The sequence below is a fragment of the Chrysochloris asiatica genome, unplaced genomic scaffold, assembly GCF_000296735.1.
Source record: "Chrysochloris asiatica unplaced genomic scaffold, ChrAsi1.0 scaffold00221, whole genome shotgun sequence".
In the NCBI taxonomy this organism is placed as follows: Eukaryota; Metazoa; Chordata; class Mammalia; order Afrosoricida; family Chrysochloridae; genus Chrysochloris; species Chrysochloris asiatica.
Genome location: NW_006408739.1, coordinates 3,293,736 through 3,304,115, shown reverse-complemented (window position 1 = coordinate 3,304,115; position 10,380 = coordinate 3,293,736).

Genomic DNA, 10,380 nt, shown 5'->3' with positions numbered 1-10,380 from the left:
TTATGCTTTCTGAATGCCTCCAGGAAGATGTGATCAGGAGATGGACTTCCCTTTTCACTCTTTTTCCTGAAAAATTTCAAGATGCCACTGTTGGTCATTGTGACGTAACTCAGGATTTAATTCTCAGCCTATTTCCTTTTTAGTCTGCCTGTCCCACTCCACAATCCCTGTTCAAGTCTTTTTCCTAGTGATAAACAGTTCAGGGCTGGCTGTGGCCATTTTTCACTGCCGTTTGGTTTTAAGTGGCAATTGTCACTTTGAATTTTGAGAAGATCTGTTCTCATGCATAGTAGAACACTACAGGGGTGGGAGTGGGGTGTTCACTTGCTCAGAAACCTCCTCTAGTCACCAGAATGGAGGTGCGCAGACAGCAAGAGACCAATGAACTGATACTGAAAAAAAAAAAGAATGACCACACCTTTATCTCCATGATACTGTCAGGCATCCGTGGCTATTCTGATCCTTCCCCTGCTTGTTCTTGTCCAAGATGGCGGCTCCAGGAGCAACTGAGCATCTTGAGTTAGAAAGCAATGGATTTCTTCCTTCTGCTACAAATTCTCCTAGCTGTAAGCCTTCCAATCTTCTAAATATTCCCTTATATGTGGTTCAGAGTTCTGGGACCATCCCCTGAATCTGCTTGGTCCAGTATTCTGTGTTGTTGCTGATGGAGCTACTCAATGCTCTTCTATCCTATCCATCATTTTGTTTGTTGTCTCCATCTTCTTTTGATGCTTTCTGCATCGTTCAATAATTTGCCCAGAGAATCATTCAATAATGAAAGTCGAGGCTTGAATTTTTTCTTCAATTCCCCCAGCTTGAGAAATGCTGAGCGTGTTCTTCCCTTATGATTTTCTGACTCCAGATCTTTGCACATTTTGTTGTAATATTTGGCTTTGTCTTCTCAAGTTGACCTTTGAAATTTTCTGTTCAGCTCCTATACTTCCTCATTTCTTCCATTTGCTTTAGCATCCCTATGCTGGAGAGCAAGTTTCAGTGTCTCTTCTGAAGTCCATTTTGACCTTTTCCTTCTTTCTTGTCTTCTTAATGAGTTTTTGCTTTCTTCCTGTATGATATTCTTCATGTCATTCTACATCTCTTCTGGTCTTCAGTCTTTCATGTTTAATCTATCAAATCTGTCCTTCAGATGATCTCTAAATTCAGGTGTGATATATTCAAGGTTATATTTTGGCTCTTGTGACTTATTTTAATTTTCTTCAGCTTCAGTTTGAATTTGCATATGAGCGATTGATGGTCTGTTCCACAATTTGCCTCTGGCCTTATTTTGGCTAATGATATGGAGCTTTTCCACCATCTTTTTCCACAGATGTAGTCAATTTGGTTTCTGTGTATTCCATCTGGTGAGGTTCATGTGTATAGTCATCTCATGCTGTCTAAAGAAGGTATTGGAAATGAACAAATCATTGGTTTTGCAGTATTCTATCATGCAATTTCCAGCATCATTTCTATCACCAAGGGCATATTTTCCAACTACTGATCATTCCTCTTTGCTCCCAACCTTTGATTCCAATTACCAGTAATGATCAATACATCTTGATTGCATGTTTGATCGATTTTAGTTGAAGAAGTTGGTAGAATTCTTCTATTTCATTCTCACTGGCTTTAGTGGTTGGTGCATAAATTTGAATAGTAGTGGTATTGACTGGTATTCCCTATAGGAATATGGATATTATCCTATCACAGACAGTGTTGTACCTCATGACTGATCTGGATATGTTCTTCTTGACAATGAATACAACACCATTTCTCTTCAATTTGTCATTCCTGACATAAATTCAAAATGGCCAGTACCAGTCCATTTCAACTCACTAATGTCTACGTTATCCATGTTTATGCATTCCATTTAATTTTTGACAATTTATAATTTTCCTAGATTCATACTTCATATATTCCATTTATGAATATATGTTTACAGCTGTTTCTCTTCATTTTGAGTGGTGCCCCATTAGCAAATGAAGTTCCCATGGGTTTTTCTCCCATTGGCTTTACTCCATTCACTTCATCATGGTCAACTCTTCTTTGAGGAGGCAACATTTTGAGTGTCTTCCAACCTGAGGGGCTCATTTTCTGGTACTATGTCTGACAGTGTTTCTCTGTTATTCATAAGGTTTTCAGTGACTAATGTTTCAGATGTAATTCGTCTCTCTTCCTTCCTAGTCTGTAGCTCATGTGAAACCTGTGCACCACGGGTGACCCTGCTTGTATTTAAAATACCCATGGCATAGCTTGCAGAATCACAGCAACTCATAAGTCACCACAAACTGACAGACACATGGTAGGAACTAATCCCTACTCAAAACAAATTCTTTATTACAGTCACCTTCACTTGCTGCAGGTGCTGCTTTTAAATCATTGAAAAGAATTCAAGCCTGCCTTTTCTTTCATTAAACTAATCCTAAATAAGAACCTTATGCATCTGTCTGACTTACCTACAGATTTGAGCTATAAGCGCACTTAGAAACAGATATGAATCCTAACCTCAAGAATTTCATATGGTTATTTGTGGCTTTTTTACTCCCTAGAATGAATTATGCCTTAAGATATATCTCAATCAACTTCTGCAAAGCCCACCTTATGAGTTAGCCAGACATGGCTTCATCTCAGGCTTTGGTTTCATATCAGTCTTTCCATCAGCTGTGTATCCAAAGTGTTGGGATCTACTAAAGCAGGGGTAGGGAACTGTTTTCTGCCAGGGGCCATGTGGATACTTATATCTTAATTTATGGGCCATACAAAATTATCAACTTAAAAATTGGCCTGCTGTAATGTGATAGCTGGAACTGCAGTTGCCTTGGCAAGACAAGATTAAATTATTTCAAGGGCCTTATATGGTCTGGGAGCTAGACATTCCCCACCCTTGTTCTAAAGAGTGAAGGTAGAGCTAGGGCCAGAGGAAGTGAGGAAAGGAGAGCACAGGTGTCTGCACTTAGTGGCTCAGTTCTGAGGGTTGGCTCTTGCTTGCAATTTTGCAAGACATTGGTCTTAGGCATTGCAAACACATTTTTCAACAATATAAATAACAAATACACACGTGGATCTTGCAGGATGGAAAACACAGGAATCAGATCAACTACATCTGTGGAAAGAAAGTGAAAAAGCTCAATATCATCACTCAGAACAAAATCAGGAACCAACTGTGAAACAAACAATCAATTACTCACATGCAAATTCAAATTGAAACTGAAGAAAATTAAAACAAGTCAATGAGAGCAAAAGTACAACTTTGAGTATATCCCACATGGATATAGAGACAATCTCAAGAACAGATTTGGCACATTAAACACTAATGGTTGAAGATTAGATGAGTTGTGGAGTGATATCATGGGCATCTTCATGAGTAAAACAAAATGTCATTTAAAAGACAAGAAAGAAAAAATCAAAACAGATGTCAGAACATACTGTGAAACTGGCTCTGGAACAGAGAAACTAAAGTGAAGGAAAGAAATGATGATGATGTAAAAGAGCTGAACAGATTTCAAAGGACAGCTCCAAAAGATAATGTAAATTATTCTGATGAAATATACAAATATTACTCTCAATGGAGGGAAACTGAAGCATTCTCTCTGCAAAGAGAAATCAGACAAGGATGCTCTTTATCATCACTCTTATTGAATATTGTGTTGGAAGTCTCATCCAGAGACTTATATAAGGCAAGAAAGGAAAACTGTTGCTGTTGTTAAGTGCTTTCATGTAGGTTTTCATTCATAGTGACTCTTTATGGGATTTCTGAGGAGTAGCTGCTGATCTTTTGTTTATCAGTCCAGTGCTTATCCTACAATGCTGCACCATAAAGGCATCTGGATTGGCAAAGAAGAAGTAAAACTCTATTTACGGATGATATGATTCTATACATAGGAAATCCTAAAGACTCAGCAAGAAAATTATTGGAACTCATCGAAAGATTCAGCAACATGGCAGGGTACAAGATCAATATAGAAAAATCATTTGGATCCCTCTACACCAATAAAGACAGTTATTAATGGCTGCTTTAATTGTATAAAGGAAAACAATACATTTATAATAGCAACTCAAAAGATTAAATACTTAGGAATAAATCTAACTAGAGAAACAAAAGACCTATACAAAGGAAACTAGAAAACACTACTACAAAAACCCAAAAGAGACATAAAAATGGAAGCATTACCATGCTCATGGAGAGAAAGTTAACACTGTGAAAAGTCAACACTACCCAAAGCAATCTATACATATAATGCAATCCCAATCCAGATTCCAATGTCACTCTTTAAAGAGATGGAAAACTGATTACTAATTTTATAGGGAAAGGAAAGCAAAACATTGCTTAAGAAGAATAAAATTGGAGGACTTTCACTCTCTGATCTCAAAATCAATTACACAGACACAGTGATCAAAACAGCCTGATACTGGTATAATGAAAGACACATAGATCAGTAAAACAGAATTGAGAACCCAGAAACAAATCATTCCACGTATAGTCAACAGATCTTTGACAAAGGGACAAAATACATCAAATGGGAAAGAGATAGTCTCTTCAAGTTTATCTAACAAAACTAGAAATCCATTTACAATGACATATCAGACAAGGGACTAATCTCTAAAATTTATAGAAAACTACACCTCTACAAGAAAAAGACAACCCAATTAAAGAAATGGACACAGAACATGAAAAGACATTTCACCAAAGAAGACACTCAGGTAACCAACAAACATATGAAGAAATGTTCACGATCATTAGCCATTAGGGAGATGCAAATCAAAACAACAATGAGAAATCATCTCATGCCAGCATTAATAGCAAAGTTCAAAAAGTCAGAAAACAACAAATGTGAGTGAGGGTGTGAAGAGACTGGGACCCTCCTACATTGCTGGTGTGACCTTAAAATGGTATAACCACTGTGGAAAATTTCATGGCACTTTCTCAGAAAGTTGGAAATAGAAATATCATATGGTCAAGCAACCCCTCTACTTGGTATATATCCACAAGAAATAAGAGTCAGGACAAAAGTAGAGATATATGCACACTGATTTTCGTTGCAGTACTATACACACAATAGAGTGTTATGCATCAGTGAAGAATAGCAATGAATCTGTTAAAAAAGAATAACTACTCATAACATGGGTGAACTTGGAGCATATTATGCTGAATCAAAATAGTCAATCATAAAAGGCCAAATATTGTATGATGCTACTATTGTGAAACTCAAGAAAAGTTTGTCATGCTAAAAGAAACATTCTTTGATGGTTACCAGGGGTAGGAGGGAAGGGAGAGTTTCTCTGGCTAGGGGGTAGACATATGTTAATTTTGGTGATTGGAAGGCAATAGACAAGAAGGGGGGACGGGAAATAGACAAGAAGAGGGTGGTTGGCAGAAAAATAAGGAAGACAGGTGAAGACACAGGGAAGTATGCAAGGCTAAAAGGGATAAAGGTAAATAGTGTTATATATACAACCTTGGAACAACAGTGTTCTGTGGGTAGAAACAGACAGAAACACAGGCTAAATATATATGATTGGAAGAGTGGGACTGCATTCACAAATTTATAAGGCTTTAAAAGAGGATTTGCTGCAAATACAGCTATGAATGCTGTGGAACATGTAGCGGGCAAAATAATGAATACTTCTTAGATATTCTGAAACATCTTAAGTCAATGAGGTGCTGAGCCTAGGTGTTCAGGACCATAGTGTCAGGGGACACCAAGGTCAATTGGCATAACATAGTCCACAAAGACAAAGTTCTACATCCTACTTTGGTAAATAGAATCTGGGATATTCAAAGCTCATGCGTGACCATCTAAGGTGTTACTATTGGTCTATCTGTGTGCAGAATAAAGAAGAGTGTTGAGGATTGAAGATGTTTGGAATCAATGAATCCAATGGACTAGTGTAACATGTGAACTCTGAGACCAGAAGAACTAGTGGTGCACACCTACCACTACCACCCACTCTGAAAAGGATCACATTAAAATGTCCCATATAGAGTGTGAGAAAATGTGGAACAAAACTCAAAATTGTAAGGAAAAAAAAACAACAACAAAGACCAGGTTTACAGGTCATAAAGAGACTGGAGGGACTTGAGACTATGACTCTCAACCACCATTCAGGTCTGGAAAGAAACTCATCCTCAAGGTCCAATTTTCAGCCAAACATTATGGTATATGGGGTGGGGTGGGGGGCAAGAATACTAGGAAGGCATGCTTATGATGGAACAATCATTCAAAATAAGAAGTGCAACATACACCTAAGGAAGACATTGAGAAGGGATGGGAAGGTGGGTGAAATGGAAACAGGAACCACACTGGGGAAAACAGGCAACTGTTGTTGTAAGGAGATGAAGCAAAGTGTATGATTTGCTGAATGTGAAACTGATAATCTGGGCTGTAAACCTTCACTCAATTCACAATAAATACTAAAAAAAGGAAAGAAAAGAGCTGGTGGTGCTTAAGGAAGAAGTCCCAGTGCACTGAAGGCATTAGATAAAAAGGAAGCTCCAGGAATTGATGGGATATAAATTGGGATGTTTCAGCAAACGAATGCAACTCTGTAAGCACCCACTCGTTTAGGCCAAGAAATTTGGAAGATAGCTACTTGGTCAACTCACTAGAAGAGTCCCCTGTTTTTGCCCATTTCAAGGAAAGGTGATCAAACAGAATGCAGAAATTATTGAACAACATCATTAATCTATGCAAGTACCGTTTTGCTGAAGAGAATTCAAACATTGTTGTAGCAGTGCATCAACAGGGAACTGTCAGATATTAAAATTGGATTCAGAAGAGGGCATGGATTGAGGGATATCATTGCTGATGTTAGATGGATCTTGGCTGAAAGTAGAGAACACAAGAAAGACAACTGTGTCTTACTAAAAAGGCAAAGACATTCAACTGTAGAGGTCATAACAAACTATAAATAAAATTTGGAAGAATGGGAAATTCAAAACACTTAACCTGAGATGGATTAACACAGCTGCTGCAACAAAACCAAACAGTGTTTTGGCAAAATGATTGTGAGGGTGAGGCTGGACCAGTCCGTGTTTCTTTCTATTATACATTGTTGGGTCACTATTGACTCAATGATACCTAACAGCAACAATTGCTGTTGTTGTCAAGTGCCCATCGAGTCGGTTCTGACTCATAGCGACCCTGTATATATATATGTACACACACACATATATGTATGTGTATATATATAGATGTTGTTGTTGTTAAGTGCCGTCGAGTCGGTTCCGACCCATAGCGACCCTGTACAGGGTTTCCAAGGGTGTAAATCCTTACGGGAGTAGAAAGCCTCATCTTTCTCCCGCGGAGCGGCTGGTAGTTTCGAATCACTGACCTTAAGGTTCGCAGGCCGATTCGTAACCACTATGCTACCAGAGCTCCATATATATAGATATATACATATATACACACATATACATATATATATACACACACACATATATATGGTTTCCAAGGAGCAGCTGCTGAACTTGAACCACCTACCTACCTTGCTGTTCAAACGACTTTGCAATCCAGTGTATTAACCCACTTCTTAGTGAGAAGCCACTCATGGTGGTGGTGGTTATGAGCCGTGGAGTCAGTTCTGACTCATAGCAACCCTGCACAGGGTTTCTGAGGCTGTAAATCTTTCCAGGAGCAGAACCCCTCATCTTTCTCCCACAGAACAGCTGTTAGTTTCGAAGTGTTGACTTAGAGGTTAGCACCACGACTCATAACCACTACACTACAAACGAGTTGGGCATTACCTAGTGAGACAACTACTTTTGTAGATTGTTGTTGTTAAGTGCAGATAGACATTCAGTAAACAAAGGGGGAGGTTACCCTTTGAAAACATGCCTTGGTGGATCTTTCAGGATTGGTAGAGATGACTGGATTCTCAGCCTAAAGAAATACTGAATTGCTATTTGGAAGATAAATCCATTTTCTTCCTTTCTTGTCTTTATCTCCTGAGTCACTTAATGGCTGGTGAAACCCATTTGTTCAGAATAAGAAGGAGTAACCAGTGATATTTATTCCAGTGATTTAGAAGAAAGATCTTGCATAATCTACAACCCAGATGTGGTAGCTCCAGGCCACAGATAGATTTAATCCTATCCTCTTTTTTTTCTCCTGCAAACTGGACTCATTTTGCAAGGAGAGGCACTAAGGAAATTCATCAAGGCTGAATAGCTCACTCAGGATCTGCAGAATACAAACAGTGTTCTTATTCTCCAGCTTAACTGGGAGTATGAAGGAATTGCATCTTTATTGCTGAATTTGAAAGAGCCAGTCAGGCAGCCAACCAGTAAGCATGCGTTTGCCTTCTCTGCTTCAGCTTTGTTTAGTTTGCATCTGGAATCTGTTTTGCTTCATCAGAATGAGCTCTTTAAGCAACTTATTTTTATCTCTTCTTCTGGCCCAGTATACTAGGTGAATTGGAAAGCAAGAATCATGAGATGGGGTCCATGTTCAGTCCTTATGTGAGGTGTTGGTTTTTCATTAGTTTTCAAACAAACCATCTGTGCATTTCTTTTCTTTTCTTTTCTTTTTGGTACTATTGAAAATCTTGTGCTTTTAGCTGGTTTTAGCCCTATTGATGATGAATTGTTTGGGACCATTCACATGCTAAAGTTGTGAACCCTGAGCTTTCTTGGGGGTATTGTCTGCGGTCACTGAACATTTTCTATGTCAGAGTAACTAGATCAGACAGGATGTGAACTTATGACCTAAACGTAGAGTCTTAGACCCACCATGGAAGAGAATGAATAGCCTTATGCTCCGCCATCTTGCCCAACCCTTTTGCAGTTGGAAAGAAACAACTGGACCATGATTGGAAATGATGGTACCACTACAGAATGGTGGAGGCTCTGTCAATATGAATGTTTGGAATGAAGCTGCCTGAAGATCCTTAAGAACAACAGTGTATTTTGCATGATTGAAAAAATAAAACAAAACTTCTAAGTTTTAGGACCCTGGGATTCTGTATTTGTTACCTCAACATAGCCTAGATTATTCTTGCTATCATTTCCACTAAAGCAGAATTTGAAGACCCCTAGCTATTTGTCTAAAGGAGTTCTTTCTGGTAGTGTAGTGGTTATGAATTGGGCTGTGAACCACAAGGTCAGCAGTTTGAAACTACCAGCTGTTCTGCGGGAGAAAGATGAGGCTTTCTGCTCCCATAAAGATTTACAATCCCGTACAGGGTTGCTATGAGTCAGAACCGACTCCATGGCACATAACCACCACCACCAGCTATTTGTCTAAACAACCTATTTCTAGATAAAGAAACTGAGGTCCAGAAAAATGAGTTGATTTATAGAAGGTCCCACAGAGAGGGAGTGACAAAGCCACAGCTGTGACTTCCAGTTTGGCTCTTCATTCCAGAGCCTCTTATGGGCTGATTTTTATAAAACCCAAATCTAATATTTTAAAACTCATTTCTCAGTTAACCATAAATTCTTGATTAACTGAAAACCAGGTCATACTGGGCTAAGTACTTTTCTCTTGTTTAAAATTTTTTTTAAATTTTTTTACAAAATCACTAGTTTACCAGTTATCTTAGTTGTCCTACCCTAATTTCAGAGAAAATGAGAAAGAACTATTAGACTCTATAAAAATGTAATTTCTTTGCAATGGAAAGTCTGATATAAGTGATAGAAAGCAATGAAGAAAGGTAAGATATCTGGAAAATTCAGATTGTGATTATATCTCATGAGTTCTGTGTTCTAATTTGCCAACTGCCCATCTAATCCACACACAGTCCAACCCCTAAAATGTGTATGTGTATGTGGAGAGAGAGCGATTGCTTTCCTAAAGTCCTGATGTATGATTGTTGTTTGTGGTTAAGTGCTGTAAAGTCGGTTCCAATGCTTAGCAACTCTGTATAGGGTTTCCGAGGATTGGCTAGTGAGTTTGAACTGCTGACCTTATGGTTAAAAGTCCAGTGCTGATCCTACAGTGCCAGATAGTAAATATCAAATCCTGGATGAAATATGAACATAGCACAAATTATCCTATAGCATACTAATCAAGTCATCAAATAAGGTGGATATAAAGTGAAAAATGACAACAGAGAAAAAATCAGATGGAGAGGGAAAAAAAACTTGGAGAATTAGAGTGGATTAGACCAAATGAGATAAGCAATGGTTTGAAGTTAACCTAGTACTTTGGTCAATTTTCATAGCTCACATTTGACTAGCATGCGCTTTTGTTTTTGTTGTTCTTAAGTGCTGTTACATCGGTTCCAATCATAGCAATCCTGTATAGAGTTTCTAAGGAGCCACTGACCTCATGGTTCAAATTGACCTTGCGGTTCAGTGCTTTATCCCATAGCACCACACAAAGATTCCTGTGATTTTGTTATTGTTGTTGTTGTTGTTAAATGCCATGGAGTCTGTTCCAACTCATAGTG